Raw genomic sequence first — 19697 nt, 5'->3', positions numbered from 1 at the left:
GGGGGATGCGATAGAAACCCTACTCGACTTGGAAACTTCAGGAAAGCCACGGTGCTCACAGGCTTCGGTGCAGATGGATTATTTCAAGGACGTCCAAGAGGATGAGTTCTGCCCCAGTTTAACAGAGAATAAAGACTGGCCCAGCATATGTCAGCAGGAAAACAAAAGGGTGTTTTATGGGAGAGCAGCCTGAGGTTTGGTGAGTCATTGTCCAAAGTTCCATTACCTGTGAGTGATAGAGCTTAAGGTCGAATTTAGATTTGTCTGACTTCAATGATTGAATTCTTTACACCCTTCTGTAATGGTTTCAAAGTAGTGGAGAAGTGTCAATTGCTATAAGGTGGTAAAATTGGTGAATCACACAGAAATTGTTTTCCTTGAAGAGTTATACGGTGACCGTCCCACTCCTGCTTGAACACCAAAGGTGCCGCAAAGCTCACTTCCCCTCCCCTGGAGGCTGTTTAATTTTTTAAAATTGTTTGGGGTAGGGACGCCTGGGTGGCTCAGTTGGTTAAGCGACTGCCTTCGGCTCAGGTCATGATCCTGGAACCCCAGGATTGAGTCCCGCATCGGGCTGCCTGTTCGGCAGGAAGTCTGCTTCTCCCTCTGACCCTTCCCCTTCTCATGCTCTTCTCTCTCTCATTCTCTCTCTCTCTCAAATAAATAAATAAAATCTTTAAAAAATTCTTTAAAAAATAAACTCTTCAAAACCCTCAGGTTGCCCCAACCTCCCACCCCTGACCCTTCAAAACCCTCAGGTTGTTTTTCAGAGTCCATAGTCTCTTATGGTTAGCCTCCCCTCCCCAGTGTCCATAGCCCGCTCCCCCTCTCCCAATCCCACCTCCCCCCAGCAACCCCCAGGAAAAATAAATAAAATGGAAAAAAAAATTTTTTTTTGAACGGGGATTTCCATATAAAACTAAAGAAAAAATAAATAAACTCTTTAAAATCAAATAAATAAATAAATTGTTTGGGGTAAATTTAATCCTATAAATATATCTGTATTTATCCTATAAATATTTATTCTATAAAATTTATTTATCCTACAAAATTTATCCTATAAATATCCTATAAGTAAATAAATTTATCCTATAAAATAAAAAGAACTATCACTTTCCACGTTTGAACCTGAATCTCTTATTCCTAATTCAAAATCGTGTGGTAGCATCAAAGAAGTATTTTCCACAAACTATCAGAAACTCTTTCCAGCTCTTAGTGGGGAAGTCACAGCTTCAATGACCCATTTGTCCTCAGGGTTAAGCAACCACAATGTTGTGAAGGGATGCTTCTGTGATTCCAAGTTCCTTCTCCAAAGGTTGCCTGCACCAGCTAGCAATCAGCCTTTAGAGAATGGGTAAGCATTATCTGAAACGAGCACAGTTTTAAAAGCCAGTGTGTATGCACAGGCTATCAATCGCCAACAATGTGCCTTCTGCTGAACCAAGGACGTGCTGGCAGGGGCCTGGGGAAGAGCCTGAGATACCAGCTTACGGAGCAATGAGGTGAAAACCGCCATCTGGTAAGTGGGAGAGAGAGCACCTGAGAGGTGCTTGGAGAAAGCGAGGATCACGGGTCTGGTTCCCACACAATTAAGAGAGAAGACAAATCAAGTTGGAAGTCTGTCCCTCAGAAGGAAGCTGGCAGCCTGCGGGAGGAAGGTGGCATTGCCCAGTGCGATGTTGGGATTCCAGGGCTGCAGATGTTGGTTGGCATGTCTGGCCAGGGAAGGATGACTAGAGGTACCACCACCCTCTTTTTTATTTCCTGGCTGTGGTCCCTTCCTCGCCAAGGTCCCAAGTCACACTGAATCACTGTCAAAGTGAGCTCAGGTACCCTGCCAAGGAGCATAAGGAAAGGCTATGGACAAGGACCAAGGGGAAGACAGAAAAAAAGCCAGCGACAAATTTTGAGAGGATTCAACAGAAGAGCCAGATGGCACAACATGGATTACAGGACAGGCTGTGACTGGCTCCAGGTTCCAAAAGGAAGAAGAGCAAGGGGTCATCGAAATGCTGGCATTAAGGGCAATGGGGCTAGCTTGGCAATTTGATTATGGAGTTGAGTGAAAGTTCTAGATTTTCAAATATTCTTTGAAATATTGATGTTTATTACTTTCAGATGTGTGCAATGGAAACAAAAAAAAAATGCACTCAGGAAGGTGCCTCTGATTTTTCTCTTTGGCATCGTTAGAACATGACCTGTCCACGAGTAATGACAAACACATGCAATACGTACCAATAAACTTTTTTTTTTCCCATTTTATTTATTTTTTCAGCGTAACAGTATTCATTCTTTTTGCACAACACCCAGTGCTCCATGCAAAACGTGCCCTCCCCATTACCCACCACCTGTTCCCCCAACCTCCCACCCCTGACCCTTCAAAACCCTCAGGTTGTTTTTCAGAGTCCATAGTCTCTTATGGTTCGCCTCCCTTCCCCAATGTCCATAGCCCCCTCCCCCTCTCCCAATCCCACCTCCCCCCAGCAACCCCCAGTTTGTTTTGTGAGATTAAGAGTCATTTATGGTTTCTCTCCCTCCCAATCCCATCTTGTTTCATTTATTCTTCTCCTATCCCCCTAACCCCCCATGTTGCTTCTCCATGTCCTCATATCAGGGAGATCATATGATAGTTGTCTTTCTCCGATTGACTTATTTCACTAAGCATGATACGCTCTAGTTCCATCCACGTCATCGCAAATGGCAAGATTTCATTTCTTTTGATGGCTGCATAGTATTCCATTGTGTATATATACCACATCTTCTTTATCCATTCATCTGTTGATGGACATCTAGGTTCTTTCCATAGTTTGGCTATTGTAGACATTGCTGCTATAAACATTCGGGTACACGTGCCCCTTCGGATCACTATGTTTGTATCTTTAGGGTAAATACCCAGTAGTGCAATTGCTAACAAACACATGCAACACGTACCAATAAACTTAAAAGCACACTATTTAAAAACAAAAGTTTAAAAATGAGTAGAGAGCTGTATTGTCTTCCCAGAGAGACTTGCTTGATTTTGTGAAAATTATGACTTGTCCAAAGTCAGTTTGTAGCTTGAACGTGGTGCTACTTCAGCCTTACCATGGTGTTATGCTAGTTGGCAACGTGATTCTGAAGAAAATCTGGGAAAATAAACGTAGGGTAGTATCCAAGACAGTTTTATAAAAGGAGACCACTGGAGGGGGTTCTAACCTGCCAGACGGCACATTTACTGTATGCCTAAGATAATTAGAGTCCTGAAGGGCTGGTACAGGAGAGGGAAAGCGTAATAGAAAGAGACATCATGTATTATTTAAATATTAATATATGGAAGGGCATTGGTTCAAGTGTGAAGTTAAAATGATTATTTGATTATTTCTTAGATAGTATTTTAAAATTTCGCATTGGGAAAAATTAGGGAGATACTCATCTAACATGTAAAATTAATTGCAGAGAGGGGAAAGTTTTGATTACAAACAATGTAGTAATAACAAGAAAGTAGAAACCTGCTTGAAAACTTGTTTAGAGTAAAATTTATAAGAATTAAATAGATGTTGGGCTCCTAGGTGGCTCAATCGGTTAAGTGTCCAATTCTTAATTTCAGCTCACGTCATGATCTCAGGGTTGTGAGACTGAGTCCCGCATCAGGCTCCATGCTCAGCATGGAGTGTGCTTGTCCCCTGACTCCTCCCCTCCTCACATCCATTCTCTCTCTCTCATAAATAAGTTAATTAAACCTTTAAAAAAGAATAAAATAGATGCTTAAAAATCACAAATAAAAAGCTGGGTAGATTTACTAAGTGAAATATTATTAATCATCTGTACACACGATACCCAAGTATGCTTGCAGGAAGAAAATCTCCTAAGTGGTCATGAACAATCTCAGAGGCAGAATATTTAATTGGAAAAATTATGAGCAAGAAAATGTCTTTCAGACGTGTGTCAATAAGCACAGTTAATATATCAAGATACTTATATTAATATTGAAGATATTGAATGATATTGTACAACTGATGGGAAAAATGGACCTTCTCATCTGCTAAACGACAGGCCAGCAAATGGGCACTTGGTAGAGTGAGTGCACATTTCAACTCCATGCTTGTATTTTCTACCTTGCTTCATTATGAGAAGCTGTTCTTGAAAATCTTCATGGAGGACATTAGGAGAAGAAAAGGAAAACTGAGTTGGGGGAAATCGGAGGGGGAGACAAACTATGAGAGACTGGGGACTCTGAGAAACAAACTGAGGGTTTTGGAGGGGAGGGGGTTGGGGGGTTGGGTGAGCCTGGTGGTGGGTATTCAGGAGGGCATGGATTGCATGGAGCACTGGGTGTGGTGCATAAACAATGAATCTTGGAACACTGAAAAAAATAAACTTAAATCTTAAAAAATCTTCATTTGGTCAAACCAGGGATCAAAGGACAATCACCTACTTAGCTCCAAGAAACATCAGCTTCATAAATGCAGAGCCAAAAGCAAAGGCAGAGTTGATTTTTAAAAATTCTTTTTATCTCCTGGAAAATCTAAGTCATGAAGTATGTTTATTTTATGTTGTAGAGTTGACATTTCTCTAACTATGGTCTGCTCAACGTACCCAAGATCTTGACATTCCAGACGAGAAGGTGTGTGCATTTGTGTGCAGGCCCAAATTTATTGCAAGGATTTTGAAAAGCAATTGAAGGATCCCGGATCCCTTCACATTCGTGAACAGTCACACATTGCTAGTTCTGGATACAGGCTTGTGTGTATGACGCTACTGCCATGAAGCGTCCAGTTGTATTGATTTAATTCTTTCGGGTTAATGAGAACATAAAACAAAATGGTTCAATATAGAAATGATGTGTTTGTGGGGCACCTGGGTGGCTCAGTGGGTTAAAGCCTCTGCCTTCGGCTCAGGTCATGATCCCAGGATCCTGGGATCAAGCCCCGCGTCAGGCTCTCTGCTCAGCAGGGAGCCTGCTTCCTCCTCTCTCTCTCTGCCTGCCTCTCTGCCTACTTGTGATCTGTCAAATAAATAAATAAAATCTTTATTAAAAAAAAAAGAAATGATGTGTTTGTGTCTGGTCAAGTAAAGCGGAACTGGTATCATGGTAAGTGGTACCATCAGATTGTGTGTGTGTGTGTGTGTGTGTGTGTGTGTGTTCTACACTTGGAATAAGAAAGGTGGGGGGGAAATCACCTGTCACAACCTGGCACAAGGAAGTAAGCCCTGCCAAAATCTAAGTAACCCCCCTGGCTAGAGGTCCTTGTTAGGTTCGTGTCATGTTTCAAGCAGGCTTTCATTTTAGCAAAAAAAAATTTTCTGTGTCTCTTTAATGTTGATTATTTACATTTTATTTGCTTTATGGCTTTATTCGTGTTTCTGTTCAAAATTTTATTTGACTTTCTAGTTGACTCAGAAAGTTGGTGCTTAATTTTCTGCACAACGTAGAGTAGAGCTTTCAGATTTTCCAACTCTTTGGAATATAACCCATTGGAATGAATGATGGATTATATCTTGGATCCCTGGGATGAGACCCCATGGCCTGGCTGCTATCTCTGGTCAATTCTACTTCTGAGGCCTTAGTGTCAAATATAAAAAAGTGAGAGGTTTGCACACACACTGTGGTTTCCAAATTTAATGGAGCATCAGTATCCTGGCGAGACCGTGCTGAACGAGCTCATCCATGGTCTCTAGCTTCTGAGACTCTGAGGGAGCAGTTGGGGGATCTCAGAGACACTGCTTTTGAACCAGCAGCCCAGGCCATCCAGACGCAGGTGTGTTCTGGTCCCAGACTGAGAAACACCCCCCTCAGGCCGTGGTTCTTTTGCTGGATGCACATCGGAATCACCTGGGGAGTTTTGAAAGTGATGTCCAGACCCTAACCCAGACCCGTGTAGACTTGCCAGGGCACAGATTTCTTTAAAAAGCTCCCTTGGTCAGTCAGGCAGTCAGGATGGAAAACCACTGCTCTGCATAGATGTATAAGACCCTTTACAGTCTGAACCCATTCCTTAAACAGGTAGCTCTGGGTCAAACGAAAAAGCAGGAAAGATAGGTCAGTGATGGTTGTACAGACCCTATGTGACAGAATGATGGGGGACAACAGCAACAGGGGAACACAAGGGTAGAAGGGAAACCGAGTCCTTCCTCATCAGACAGGTCACCTCAGTTAATCATGAGTTAGTATAATTTTCTTATCATATGCAACAGATGAGGGGAAATTTTCCATAGAAGTAACACGATTTATTGCAGGTCTTATAGATAGCAGGAAGCAGAGCCACTATTTGAACCCCGTGGGCTGGACCAAAAGCCCACCGACCACATCCTACTGCAAGTGAGAAGGTAGGTGGCAGGTTCCCTCACTCTTTCTGTCTCACCTGGTCCCCATTCCTAGAGGGTAAATCACGTTTCCTCTAATACTGCTGGGATGGGGAAAAACAAAACACAAAACAAAACAAACAACAAGATCATCTAATTGACTAAAGATAGTTTGCATGTTTATCAAATCATAGTCATTTAATGGCCATATCGCCCCGCTTCTGTGGTTGAGCCCCACAGATCTGGGGTAGCTGCAGGGAAGGACCTGCATTCCCTTCCTTGTGAGACACACCCCCGGGCAGGAAGCGTGAGGGTTGTCATGTTGGCACACTTCCGTGGACCTGCCACATGTCTACAAAGACCCAAAGATGTGTTATTTAGAAAACCACTCAGCAGCACGTAGATCTTGGAAAATCTGAGGACATTTGTGAGTCAGACTGCCAGATTCTGGGAGTTTCTCAATTAGACACTCACAGGAAAGGTCTCTCCCACTCACACTGCAAGTGAGCAGGGCCGTCCTGGCTCTGCCCTAGATTGCCATGTATCTGTGTGTGTGTGTGTGTGTTGTTATTGTTGTTGTGTGTGTGTTGTTGTTGTTTGTGTGTGTGTTGTTGTGTGTGTGTGTTGTGTGTTCATTTCAACCATACTAGAAATGTCACCTGGTCAGTCTTCACACTAAATTCAAACCAGTGTGTCCCAGTCTTGCAGCTGAGACCCTGCTCATGGGCCTGTCAGCTGTCGGATGGATCACCTAAGCATCTCAAGGTTTGCCCGGGAGCTGCTGACACGTCTGCCCAGGCTTCAGGGTATATAGAGCACATTATACACAGCTGTTTGGGGGACAACGAATACATCTGTGTCTACACAATAGCGCCATATGCATTGGCCCCATATTTGCATATAAAATGCTTGGGAGACCATAATAAACATGTTCAGCCATTATCTCTGTGTGCTGGGATTTCAGTCCGTGACTTTCTTCCCCCTTCTCCTCCTCAAACTGGTTCTCCTCCTTCTCCTATGTTTCTTTGTTACTGACCTAGATTTTATATATTGGCTGCTGTGACCATATACACCTGGCTTACTCCTACTTACTTTCTAGGACTCCACATTTCTTCCAGGAGGCCCTCCCAGAGATCCCAAAGTAAGGTTTGCTTACTGCTCTGACTTCCCATAGTCCTCCAGACCCTAGACCTCCTTTCCCACAACCGCTATCCAGTTTACTGTACTTCACTGTTAATTGTCTATTTATTCCACTATAGTATAAGTTCCTTGAGGACAGAGACGTTCAATCATCCTATTGCCTGTACAATATTGTGTAACCCTTGTCGGATACTTATTTGCTGAACTAATGTCTATGCAACAAGGAAGCCGCAGCACAAACATCTTTGGCCAAAGCTGTATTATGCTGTTGTGTGATAGAAGGAGCGTTTGATAGCAATGACTGTTCCCAATCCTGGATCCTCAGTTACCGGCTTTGTGAACAAGGGCTACTTAACCACTTTGTGTGGCAGTTTCTTGACCTGCAAAGAAGAGGACACTAACGTGTACTAGACAGAATGCATGTAAGGAGTAAATGAGACCCATACCATCCTTCCCAAGCTAAGAAGTGAGGAATGGCTCAGTGGAAAATGTAAAGAGACAAATCATACATGCCCAACTCTCCTTAAAAACTGTATTATTTGTAAGCCAAATATCTGTCCTGGCCACAAAATGCTTACTGAAATGACTGTGGTGCCATCGAAGAGCACAGATGTGTAGGTGGTCGTGCTTTAAAGTTGAAGGTTTTTGAAAGTCATATTTCCCGCCTGATGAATCCCGTCTTCGCTGATGGGGACGGGTGCTCAGAGGTGAAGATCATCATGGGCGTAGTACCTCTTGACTTGAGGAAAGTTATGGATTCTTTATTGCATGACACGTCTATTCCACATTACAAACATATTCTAAATGACAACCACTAGGTACATACCCAGTCCTGTTGTCTTGGATGATACTTTATGAATAAAAGCTGTCAACACCAAGTACAAAGAGGATTTTCTAAAAGGATGGGCTGAAAAGTTAGAAGTCAGAATGTCAGAAGTCACTTTCAAGGCCTCCACCATGGGGACCCACCTCACTGGCTTGGCCCTTGTAGCCTGCCGATGCTCCCTTCAGGAACTCCCGTCATATCGCATAGACGCAGTGTCTCCACAGCAGCAGCAGCAGGAAAACGGGATTCTGAACTGAATGCCCTCCGAGTGTATCTCTAAGCACAACAGCAGGCGGAAAACATGTAAAAAATTGTCATAATGGTTTCCATTTGTAGAGGAACAGGGAGGGGGAAGTACACCTGTACAACCCAACTGCCAGTGGTTTAGTTGGGACTGGTTTAGGGGACAAGTGTCTATTTCTAGGAACACTGCAGTAGCATGTCACTCACTCCACGCCTAACCAGGGTTCAAATTCCTGGTGTGGGCAGTGACTGCTCCTCACACAGTGTAAGTAATTTCTAGTTGCCTCCTCTTCGTTCTCAATGGACGTGACCACTCACCCACATTACTGGGGCATTATCCCTACTGGTATCTTCCTGCTACTTTGCCAAAAGTTTCCTTTCCAGTTAGTTTTTACAGCTCTGGTCACATTATTCATCCATGGCAGTTTTTGTAGTTCCCTATGACCCCGTGAAATAGTCCACAGTATTCTATATGCCCTTTTATGATCTGGCTCAAATCTACCCTCTTGTTCTCTGGGTAAATCACTCATCAATCTACAGTCATTTCCTTAAAAATGCATGAACACTGGTTCTTTGGTGCCTCTGTAAGCACTATTTCTTCTACCCTGAATGCTTACACTTTCCATATTTATGCTTTCCCCAAAAAATACGACTAGGAGACAAGCCAAGTGCTCCCTTTTTATAAAAGCCTTCTCTGCCTCTCCAAGTTGGAAAAATTCTTATCATTGGAACTTTAAAAATTCAGGTTCTCAGATTGGGTAAGTCCCTTCATTTTTACAGGCGTCAAGCTCTCATGTTTGAAAATGATGGGGAAAACAGTGATTTCTTTGCAGGATTGTTGGATAAATCACACTTATGAAAATAAGTGAATTGTTATTTATAACATTTATGAAAGCATAAAGAGCAATATTGTCCTTGAGTAGCTTCAGCCCTACAGAGCACAGAAGAAGTCTATGTAATAAACATTGTTGCTTCTTTCATATCTCCAGTGGGCTCCCCTTTAAGAATGTGACATTTTGGGGCGCCTGGGTGGCTCAGTGGTTTAAGCTGCTGCCTTCGGCTCAGGTCATGATCTCAGGGGCCTGGGATCGAGTCCCGCATCGGGCTCTCTGCTCCACAGGGAGCCTGCTTCCCTCTCACTCTCTCTCTGCCTGCCTCTCTGCCTACTTGTGATCTCCCTCTGTCAAATACATAAATAAAAAAAAAAAATCTTAAGAATGTGACATTTTGTCCAAGCCTCCGTAGAAGATGATTTAGAACTGCAAAAGAAGATATGGAACCATTTCAGATCAAGAAAATGCATCAACTGTTAAGCAAGAGAAACTTCATTATTTCAGGAATTTCAATGCCCCAATTCTTCATTTTTTAAGAGTGCGAACCCAAATTTGAAACCTGATATAGAGAGTTAAAAGGCCAAAACTGCTTTATCATTTCTTTCTTCTTTTTTTTAAAGCAAATCCTGATTAAGTTAAGTACTTGAATAATGCAAAGCCCTAATTCATCAATGGGTCTTTAGTATGATGGAAAAAGCTGATTTTAAGAGTGCTGAATTTGTAAGACATAACATAATGAATAGGCAAGCAGAGGTGAAAAATGTGTCCCTCTTTACCTTAAATGAGCCTAGATATTTTTCTTATTAGCTCAGAATTACGAGCATTTATGTTTCCATTACAATTTTTAATACCCCATTAGGAGACAATCATTCATGGTGCAGAATTTGAGTGACTATTCTGGAATCTCTGCAGGTCCACCCACGCCTCATAGTCCCCAGTGTCTTGGATGAGCTCACTTCCTGAAGTCATTGATAAATACTTTAAATGCAACCTTGACGATAGCCTTGGGATTTCCTGGAAACGTTCTCTGATGAGTTCCCATGAAGGAGGCGAGTTGAGTAATGCACTCCTCACCTTTGTTCTGGGTGGCAATGACAAGAGCGGAGAGCAAGAAATGACAGGTATTGTGAGGCAGGGGAAATAGCACAGGGAAGGTTGGAGGAAGAAATGCACATAGCATGTTTAGAAGAAAATGCCTTGGTTGAATTCTCTTTCCATGGTGTACTGATTTTTTCACAAATTAATATAATATGAGGTTGAACTCAGAGGATCCCTCAGTTTCACTTCCCCTGGTCCATAATTCACACGGAGACCTAAAGGTCTCCGCTAAAGTAAATCATAGTAAGCCCACAAAAGTTAAACCACTGGAGAGGTCAGTTGTAGAGGGATAACACCATGTTGGCTATAAAGAAAGGTACTAAGCTATGGTTCCTGTCCGTATGGAATCTGACCCCTTTGAGGATCACAAGAAGGGTACTCACTTGAATGTCATCTAAGAGAAATGCATTATTCCCTAAGGTCAGAAGTCAGAAATGGATCTCCCTGGGCTAAAAGCAAGGTGTCAGCATGTTGTGCTCCCTCTGGGGGTCCTAGGGTAGGTCCATGCCCTTGCCTTTCCTTGCTTCTGGAGACCACCTGCACTCCTGCGTACCTGGTCTCTCCTCCATCTTCAGAGTCAGCAGTGTGGTGCCCCCAAGTCCAACCCTGACGTTCCTGCCTCCCACCCTCACCTGTAAGGACCCCCCCGTAATAACTCAGAATGACCTCCCCACCTAAGATCTAATCTTATCTCATCCTCAACGCCCTTTTTGCATGTAAGGTAACATTTTCATAGCTTCTATGGGTTAGGACATGAGCGTCTCTGGAAGGTGATCATTCTGCTTACCAGTAGTGTGTATGTTTTAACTTCAGCAGGAGGGCAGAAATGGGAGAAAGTATTTCTGCACTTGCAATCAGCAAGGATGTTATTAATTCACTCGACAAGAGTTAACTCAGCCTACACTGTGAGAGTCACAGTGCTGGATCTCAAGGATAAGAGGAGGGAAATCGGAGTGCCATCTGTCCACACCGAGCAAGCAGTGTAGATGGAGGGTGGCAGTATCAGAGAAACACAAAGCCAGTGTAGAATCCCGCCATACGGACGTCCAGGGAGCAGAGGTATAAGATGCCATGAGAAAGAACAATGGGGTAAGGGAAGAACCTGCCCCAGGCCAAAGGGAAGTGTGTGCCGAGGCTCTAGTGAGGAGAGCCTGGAAAGGGTGCACAATGGAAGTCCAGTGAGCCTGGTCATTGGAGGTATAGGGCATTTCAGGGGGTTGGAGGGACAGGCCACAACCTTGCTGTTCAGAGTCTTGGAGGCTAGGGTAAGGATTTTAGTCTTCACAGAAAAATGGGAAAGTAATGAAAGGTTTTATCCCGTGTGTGTGTGTGTGTGTGTGTGTGTGTATGTGTGTGTGTGGATAGAACACAAAAAATAACATAGGGAGAATGATGGATTTGGAAGTGGGTCTTACACACTGATTGTGTTCAAACTGAGTTCTAAGTTACAGCCCGAATCCCCAGTGCAATTATATTTGGAGAGAGCCTTCAAGGAGGTAAGGACAGTCAAGTGAGGTCATAAAGGTGGGCACTGATCCAATAACAGCAGAGTGCTTGTGAGAGAGACGGAGACACAGGGACATGCATGTGCAGAGCAAGGGGACCCGAGGACACGGGGAGAAGCCTGCTGTCTGCAAGCCGAGAGGTCTCTGCCTCCAGGGGAAACAAGCCTGCTGGCCCCTCCACTCATGCCTGTAGGCTCCAGAGCTGGGAGAAGATAAGGTCCCCGTGTTGATGCCACCCAGCCTCTGGTATGTTGTTATGGCAGTCGGAGCAGGCTCCCACGGATGGTGAGCAGTGTCCATCGGACAATGTGGAGGCACGGGGGAAGAGCCCAGGGTGGGAGAGGGAGGAATCAGGCCGCAGATCTTGATAACAAGGCATCAGGGAAAGGACACAACAGATATGGTAAGTAGTGGTCAGAAAGCATTTCCTGAGAAGGACGCAGAGGTTGCCCTACAAGTGTTTAATGTATGTACTACTCATGCTGTGCTTCATTACATTTTAAGATCAACAAGAAATAAGCATGGCAAAGAGAGATATACCCTAAACTGAGTTAGATCAAGAAAAAGAGATTCAGGGGGCCCCTGGGTGGCTCAGTCAGTTAAGCATCTGTCTTCGGCTCAGGTCATGATCATCCGGTCCTGGAATGGAGCCTCTCTCATTGGGCTCCTTGCTCCGCTCAGCGTGGAGTCTGCTTCTCCCTCTGCTGCTCCCCCTACTTGTGCTCTCTATTAAATAAATAAGTAAAATCTATTGAAAAGAAAGAAAAAGAGTTTCAAATTCCAGATCACGTTTACTGTAGTAAACAGGGTTCTCCCGAGAAATAGAACCGACAATACAATAGGAAATATATAAGAAAATAGAATAGGGTGTATGTATATATACCTTATAATTTCTCTCTCTCTCTGGATTTTGGAGGTAACTATAGGCCTCATTTGGGAATACTTTTCAAGTCCATTTACTGGGTAACACACTGGCTGCTAGTTTTCAGGTGGGCCCTGCCCAAAAGAAGGCTCTGCTTTATGTCTACTCTGTCCCTTGTTTTAATTTTTAAACATTGATCTATTTATTATTTTAGAGATAGAGAGAGCAGCGGGAGGGGCACAGGGAGAGAATCCCGAGGCAGACTCCTTATTGAGTGGGGTCCCCAGTGCGGAGCTCTATCCCTGGGCCCTGAGATCCTGACCTGAGCCGAAATCCAGAACCGGCTGCTTAACCGGCAGAACCACCCAGACGTCCCTCTGCTGTGTACTTGAGACTTTGGACCAGCTCCTGGGAAGTCTGCAGCAGCAAGAAGCCTCCGCCGGGCCTGGAGAGGAGGTGTCGGTGCGTGTTTCTAGGTGTTTGAAGAAAGACCATGTTCTCTTCTTTTGACCCTATTGTTCATCTAGGTTTTTGGCTGTACTTATTTTTTCTCTTTTTTGTCTAGTATTTCACTAGGATTTGGTTTTGGAGACACCAAGATGAGAGATTTTAAAGAGCCTGTCTATTAACTACCTAGAGCATGATATAAAAATTTTGTAGTCAGTAAAAAGTAACACAATTTGATACTGTTTTAATGTTTTCCAGTTTCTTCATAGACATTACATCACGTGGCTCATAATGCCCCAGGAAGTGGGTTGGCATCCTTCTTTACTTCACAGATGGGCAAACCAAGGGTCGCAGGAGCTGACTTGTCCTGGGCACAAGGCAGTAAGTGGCTGGGTCTCTGTCCTTGGGGCAGCTGGTATGGCAGTGAACAAAACATACCCTGGAGAACCTTCCAGAAATAGCAGGAAATACATCACAAGAACCTGAGCTAGCATATCACATCACTTTTTTTTTTTTAAAGATTTTATTTATTTATTTGACACACAGAGAGAGATCACAAGTAGGCAGAGAGGCAGGCAGAGAGAGAGAGGAGGAAGCAGGCTTCCTGCCGAGCAGAGAGCCCGATGCGGGGCTCGATCCCAGGACCCTGAGATCATGCTTAGTCTAGAGATTGCTACGAGGTTTTTGAAGGTAAAGGATCCACAGAATGTCGATATATATGTATATATTTATTTATTTATTTTTAATATTTTATTTATTTGACAGAGAGAAATCACAACTAGGCAGAGAGGCAGGCAGAGAGAGAGGAGGAAGCAGGCTCCCCGTGGAGCAGAGAGCCCGATGTGGGGCTCGATCCCAGGACCCTGGGATCATGACCTGAGCCGAAGGCAGAGGCTTTAACCCACTGAGCCACCCAGGTGCCCCGAATGTCGATATATTTAAATTCTCCCCTGAAACTTATGTTGGGGAACGTGGGGAACTAGTGGAAAGAGGAAAGAGGGGATTATATTAATCAATAAAACATGTGTGGTAGTTATGGCTTCTATAGTTAATCGAAGGAATAATTTAACAGACTGAAGCCTTCTGCTACCCCACCACCTAACTCATCCTCCCCAACCCCTCTGACAGTCTCAGTTAATTGGAATTTTCTTCCTGGTGGTGTGACTGATGCCTTTATTCACACAGGATCTTTCTTTATTGGATTACCAAAAGTTCCTATTGGCTGTTATTTCGGGGCATGAGTCATCTAAGAAAGAGTCAACTGCAGTTCTCGGATTCCACATACTGTCTTTCTTGACACTATAGTCTCCTGACAAAGGATTTTAGAGATTGAACTTCCCATCAGGGATCAGAATTGGTCACCCCAGCAAGTGCAGGGGACCCTCTTCATGTCTTGGGTGGTATGACATCATAAGGAGACCATAATGCTTTAGAGTGAGTCTCACATTCTGATCTAATATACATTTTGCTATAAATCCTGGTCCAAATAGTCATCCTTGGGACACTAGACATCCAAACCCACCTAGCACAGGGCTGCATGCATGGGTCCCATTCCTGGCCGGGGGTGGGGCTCTCTGAAGTCTGTCCCCCCATGGGTGGCCTGCCTTAAGTTAATGGCAGTGTCTCTGGTCTCCAGATCTGTCCCCATTGCATTCTTTGATGTCCCTTTGTCCCTCGACAGGCCATCTCCTAGATAATAATCTTTTATATTAGAGTTCGTACTTTCACAATCCTGTGTGGTTTCTGTCCCCTGTTTGGACACAGGCCCTTGACTCATATAAACAGTGTTGGTTTAAGGAACAGCCCTCGTTTTGTGGTACAGCACCCTCACCTCCAAGAGTGTTACTGCAACCCCTTGTGCAGTCTCAGAAGCTCAATCCATCTGTGCATCAAGCTAGTGATTTCGTTTTATAAGGCAAATGGTAAAAACATTAATTTGTAAGTTTTAGCGTTTTATGCATTCTCCTTCACAGTGAAATGATTTCCTTGCTTAGTGTCAGTGCGAAGTGGGACAGAGTGGTGATGACTTCCACACGTTGCTGAAGGATGGTTCCATTAGACGATTTCCTGCAGGGCAGACAAATGTGTATCCAGAATACATATGTGTTTCCATCAGAATAAATTGCTGCCCACTCTGCTGTGGGAGGGAAAAGTGCTCCACCCCCCACCTGGTAGCAAGGGAATTGCATTCGGTGGTGGCCATGCACTTTATTTTCCAAAGTAGGACACTCCTGAGAATGAAAAGAGGAGCTAATGGGGCGCCAGGACACGAGGGATGACACAAGGCGCTGGGGCAAATCTGAATGCACGATCACCTGTGAACTGAGTACCCAGCCCCCGTCTCCGCTGATGACCCTCTCAGTGCTCGGCAGTAGCAATGGCCAGTCCAACTCGGTGAAGGATGTCCAGCTTTTCCAGCCCATGCGTAGTCTTCGTTCCTGATGCTGTCGATGTGTTTTGCACAGGCCCATGGAAAAGGTGCCTGATCCTAGCATCCATAGTATGTTGAAGTCACCCTTCCAACGACTGAGGGTTTTCCCCTGGGCTGTGTCATTTGGGGCTCCTTTAGTTTTGTCATGGTATCTGCAGTTACTGTGCCCTTCCTAAGTGGCCCATCCATACGTTGATCCTCTATAGGACACCTAATTCCCAGTAGTTTTTTTTTTCTTTTTTTAAAAATCCCTGCCTGAGCAGGCGACCAATCCACTTACAATCGCTGTGGGCAGGCCTGTTCCAGTGAACAACGAACATACAGAAATACTACCCACATCCTTCTCACTAGGGTCACCTCGCTGCACGACTGTCCTGCAGGGCATTCCCATGTGGGGCTGGCCTGCCGCGACCATGTGCTTCCTGTGATGGGGGCCCATTGTACACACAGCTTTCCCACTCTGTTCACTGCCATGAGGCAGCTGCACCCAAGTGCGTAGGTGCGAGCTAATGGAGAAGTCGTACAGCAGCCTGTGTCAGTCAGCTGACCTAACAACATGCCGTAGATGGTACTTGTTTTCTCACAGTTCTGGGGATTAGAAGTCTGAGGCCAAGTGAAGGCATGGCTGGGTTTCAGTGGCTTCCTGGCTTGCAATGGTCACTTTCTGGCTGTGTCCTCACATGGGGTCGGGGGTAGGGGGCAGGGAAAACACAGACGGAGAGGGAGAGAGAATATGAATGAAAAGGTAACAAATCACCAAGTTAAATTTCATGTTTACACCACATCAATTTTTACGTCTATTTCCAATCATACTACTCCATTCATATATGGTGTCAGGACTACATTATAGTTAAGCCCCCATGGGTGAGACAAACAATGCAGTTTCTAACAAAGGGAAGTACCTCTATTTCTAGGTTAGTCAAATGCCAAGAGTGAGCCTGCCATGGAAGATGGACACTTACTGCTGATTTTATTATATCCTGATATGTGTAATCACGGGGTTCCACTAGATTAACAAAAGCTTTCATTTATTAAGCACTTCCTAAGGGGCAGACCCGTGCCAGAGTTTTTCATGAATTATCTTATTTAATTCTCTTATCAGATTTATTAGGCCCCTTTTACACCAGAGGAACCTGATTCAAAGAAAGATTAATGAACGTGCCCAAGGTCATACAGCTTGTAAATAGAGATATAGATTTTGTCCTGGGAAATCTTATACAGAGTCCATGATTGAAATGTCTCATTCATCCGGTAGAGAGATAAGGATAACATTATGCACTTAGAGAAAAATAAATGCATAAAGTGCTTATAACAGGTAGGCTTGTTGATGGATAAATTATCTGAAAACCACTAAGAGCTTGGCAAAAGGGTCGTTAACATTCAAAGCCAGCTCTTGCTGCCAGCGGCAACATCGGGTGCCAATGCCCGAGTCTCCTTAGCACGGCCCCAGGCAACTGCAACCCTCCTGGTGCATCTGTGGTTGGCGAATTTGCTGGATAAATTCTGCGCTGGAAGCCAGAGCTCATCTTTGAAAATGAGCTAGAAGACCTTTTCCAAAGTTCTGCAGAAGTGACCAAATGGCAGGGTTTTTCAGGTGCCCATTTGTTCATTTGTGTCCCGGGGATAGTCAGGCTTACAAACCAACCAACAAAGGCTTATTGTTTAACAGATGCTCTCCTGCCGTGTGCTTCCTGTGTTAGTATAAGCTACATACATGTGCGGGGCCGGGGGAAGAGTCCAGGATTTAGAAATGTATCTGAAACACGAAAGTCTTGTATGATAGTTATGAAATGCAATTAAGTAAGTGGCAGAAGGCACAAGATCTCTTCTGACAGCTGGAGGTGTAAAGTCACTCCATTTCTATTTTTTGCATACCCAGACCCCAGCAAATCCCGTATTCAATTCTTATTCAAAAACCTCAAGGGCATGACAAGTCTCAAGGTATTAGCCTACTTCCCAATATTAGATAAAGAAAACTAAGAGTAAACTCATCACAACCCAAGGATGTTTCCTTTTCCATCTCTGTGGCTTCCATGGCAGACTAAGGGGGCACCCTGCACAATGTTCTCTTGTCCACTGCTTTTTGGGTGCTGTTATGGGCGCATCATGTCTCCCCAGAAGATACGGAGAAGTCCTAAATCCTGTTCTAAACCATGTTCAAAGGTCACCTTTAAACGTGACCTTATTTGGGAATGAGGTCTTTGCCAGTATAATCTGGTTGGGAGGAGGCTGCACTAAGTTAGGGTGAATCCCAATCCAAACGGATGGGTGTTCTTGTGAGAAGAGCAGGAAAGACCAGACACGGGGATGGGGGGACACCACGTGGTGAGCAAGGAAGGCTGAAGAGGGGCATATACAGGGGATGCTAAGGATTGCTGGGAGCACCAGAGGCCAAGAGAAAGCATGAAACAGATTCTCCCCCAGAGCCTCAGACTAAGTGTGGCTCCTCAACACCTTGATCTCATCAGAGTTCCAGCCTCCAGAACTGCAAGAGGACATATTTCTGTTGCTTGAAGCCACCCAGTTGTGACACGTTGTACAGAGCCCTAGACACCCTACTGTGCCGATCCAGCTCACATTGACTTGGAGGTGCTTTCTGGTTTTGTTTTCTCTTTCTGGTGAAGATAATCCCACTCTCTCCAGTGTTACACGAGGCAGAGACCTGCTTCCTCACGCTCTTGAACTACTTGGTGTATACTTATGTTCTCAACACAACCCCCCTCTGAAAAAATAGAAAGGAAACAAAGTCCTTGTGCTGGGCCAACGATGGAGAAGGGTCCCCAGCAGGCTAAGGGACAGCCTACTGCACACTGGGTCAGAATCTCCTCCCTCTGGTCCCTTTGTGCCAGAGCAGCTTCGGAGTCCCAGTTTCATAGGCACGCAACATTTGAAACTGCTGGTGAGCACCCTGGATCCCAGGCCTCAGCTTGGATGCCCGCCCCTCCCTCCACCCAGGGACTACGGAACTCTGTTAGCAACTTCATGCAGTTGCCCATAGGACACACCTCGAACAACCATCTTGTTGGCTTTGTGATGAACTTAGTCTGTTTACTCTGACTTTCTCTGCTCCCTGACATCCACCAGGCTTCCGTCACACCACCCTCTGATGATGGGGATGATGGGATGTGTGCCTCACCCACTGGGTGAGTCGGAGAATGGAAAGCACACGGCAGCATGTGAACAGGAATTCATCCTTAGGGAGGGGCACACACTTCTCCAATCCAGGAAGATGGAAAGACATGAAGACACTGAGTCTTCTGTTTCAGAAATCGGGTAATCTGAACTTATAATAGTGTGAGTCCACTGTTTACTAGCTGGTCTGTAGTTTGTGCTACTGAGAGCTGAAAATCTTGGTTTCTGGCCAGCACCATATGGCTGCTGTGTATCAAAATATGTCACAAGGGGTAGAGACCATGGCCCCAGGAACTTGCAGCTTAGGTAACTGTTGCTTGTAGGACATCCAGTTAAATATCTGTTACCATTACATTTCTTTATAAGTGAGTTTGGGTTAATCATAGTAACCAGCTGGTTTTCTCCATTGCTAAAAATGAGTACTTAAACATCTCCATGCTCACTGTTCCATCTTTCACTGGTTATTGGTGACCGTTTTAGGCTTCAGCTCTTGACTGGAAAAGCTAAAAAGTATTGGGACTGTTCTGCAATGCTACACCTTCCAAAATATTATAGGAAGCAGGCTGAAGCGTCCATGAATAAAAATACCTCTACCACCGTGTATAAGCACAGTGCATCCTTAAAAATTACAAGAAGGTATGAGCATATGGTACATTTCAATAACCAAGGAGACAAACAGAGAAAGTCTTGATGTATGTGGTCATATTTGAACTTTGTCTTGAAGGATGATTGTATTGAGGATAAAGATACTTGATATTCCAGCCGAGGGAAGAAGGTGAAAGGGGGCAGGTGGGTGTTCTGGGAGTGATGAATCATTGATCGTGGTGCAGTCACAGCATGGAAGAGAGAGGAGGGAGGTGGGAGGAAGTGGAGATGAGGACAAATGACCAAGAACCTT

This window comes from Meles meles, chromosome 1, assembly GCF_922984935.1.
Source record: "Meles meles chromosome 1, mMelMel3.1 paternal haplotype, whole genome shotgun sequence".
NCBI lineage: Eukaryota > Metazoa > Chordata > Mammalia > Carnivora > Mustelidae > Meles > Meles meles.
The sequence above is the reverse complement of the archived record's forward strand: the minus strand, read 5'-3'. Positions refer to the sequence as shown.